Genomic DNA, 1,818 nt, shown 5'->3' with positions numbered 1-1,818 from the left:
CGCCTTCAATGTCCACCCAGAAAATTAATTCACTAATCTACATGCTAATACTACAATATCCGTACAGACGCTCGCAAACGCCCTAAATCTCGGGTCTTCTTAAAGTTCCATTAGCGTTATGGCTCCCCCAAGCGGTAATGACCTGGATAAATGGGTGTTAACAGGCTTTGACATCTATTAAGGTTCTATTACATGTAAGATTACTGCGGTCTTAATCTGTACGTTTTTTAAATATCTTCGCAAAAGCGTGAAAGAAAATGGCATTTTGTTTTGATCTTTTCTGAACCATCGGAGACTGTAAAACTAAAATGTGTTAATTATGGCTTTTAACTGAACTGTTTTCATGTGGAATGCCAGAAGCTCCCTAGCGGAAGTTTTCATACCACCTTTTTTATCAAACTTACGAACTAGAAGCTTGACCTGGTCTCCCTATAAAACCCATTTCTACAACACGTCCATAAACCCCGTACGTGTTACCCTCCCCTTCCCGTGTACGCCCTAAAATCCCACCTGTCAGGCCTACGGCTATTTCGCATCTCTGCTCTGTGGGCCATCAAGGGATCACACACTTGTCTGCATACAATTAACTCTCTTATGTCGTATTTTTCGTTTCACTCGACCTACCTGCGATGAATTTCCCTTATCTATTTTATTTAATTTATCTGTTTGGACATACGCTTAGATCAGCCTCTCCCGGTATCAAATCGCCACTCATCAAGTCGCCTTTTTAAGAATGTTTCATCCACTTTATTCCAAATTCATGTTTCCCTAAATACGGGGAACCCCTAAAGATGTCATTTTCAACTGCCAGATTGGTTTCCTTGTCCCTAGTGGCTTTTTTTTTTTTTTTTGGGGGGGGGGGATCTGACTTCTCTCATAATCTCGCCTTCCTATTTCCCTAATTTCTCCCCCAATTCCCTCTTCGCATTTTGATCTTCCTCTGCTGTTCGTCCTCAGACACAATGCACACTTTTTAATATGCTGTTAACTTAAATGTTAAGAGTACATCTCATAGAAAGTTGTTAAAATTTCAGTTCCAGACATGCATATTTACAGAAGGAAAAAAATACACCTAATATAGAGACTTTTTCAATACTTAGTCGCAAAACTAAGAATAACTAATCAAATATATATACACCCAGTGATAGACCAAACGCAATGATGAAATGACAGATAGAAATGAATCAGAAAAGGACTGTGAAGAACAATGTAAGTGGCCTCCGGGGTACGCGCTCCGGCTAAGGCCAACAGACTTCATCTCTTACATATTAAGCAAAAAACTTGACCTGATTGCTTTACCGTGGAGTGGGAAAGCCACACACATCGTATATATTCGTTACTTTCGGTAAGTAATATTTTAAGCATTTTTTAAAAATAACTAATAATATTGTTCTGCGAGTTCTTCATAACCATTCACCTATTTTTATTTATTTTTTCCTTAATCTTAATCCTATTCTGAACATTTACCCGTAATCACACAGTCCTCAACGACTTGCGAAACTAACCTGTAAATGCAGTTAACGAATCACCTGCCCTGACCTCCGCTGCGAGACAAGTGATAAACGTAAACAGGAAAAAAGGTTTACAGAACAGTGGGCGAAGCTGATTCAAACAGGATGAACTGCATTTTCATTCCATATTTATGACAAAGACGACGCGGAAGAAAGTGAGAAAAGAAAAAGACTCATCTTATTGATAATATGACAATAAGTATCTTAGTATAGACTATAAACAAATGGCCAGACTGTCATCCCAGAGGCATGATTATTATTGTTAGAATATTTGTAGTTTGGTTAAAGTTGAACTGCGATGTAAAGA

At 38.4% G+C, this 1,818-nt stretch overlaps 1 protein-coding gene across 2 annotated transcripts in view; it reads right to left on the bottom strand.

Annotated features, from left to right (window-relative positions):
* The window catches only part of LOC119593009 (protein white-like), a gene marked incomplete at its 3' end in the record, with an annotated part of 10,442 nt that extends 8,803 nt beyond the window's left edge, over positions 1–1,639 (bottom strand). Inside the window, 1 exon segment of one of the 2 annotated variants that reach the window (XM_037941901.1) lies at positions 1,506–1,639. 2 annotated transcript variants of the gene reach the window in all.
* Positions 1,640–1,818: the final 179 nt, after the last annotated feature.

The sequence above is a fragment of the Penaeus monodon genome, chromosome 31 (genome assembly GCF_015228065.2).
Source record: "Penaeus monodon isolate SGIC_2016 chromosome 31, NSTDA_Pmon_1, whole genome shotgun sequence".
Taxonomy (NCBI): domain Eukaryota; kingdom Metazoa; phylum Arthropoda; class Malacostraca; order Decapoda; family Penaeidae; genus Penaeus; species Penaeus monodon.
The sequence above is the reverse complement of the archived record's forward strand: the minus strand, read 5'-3'. Positions and strand labels throughout refer to the sequence as shown.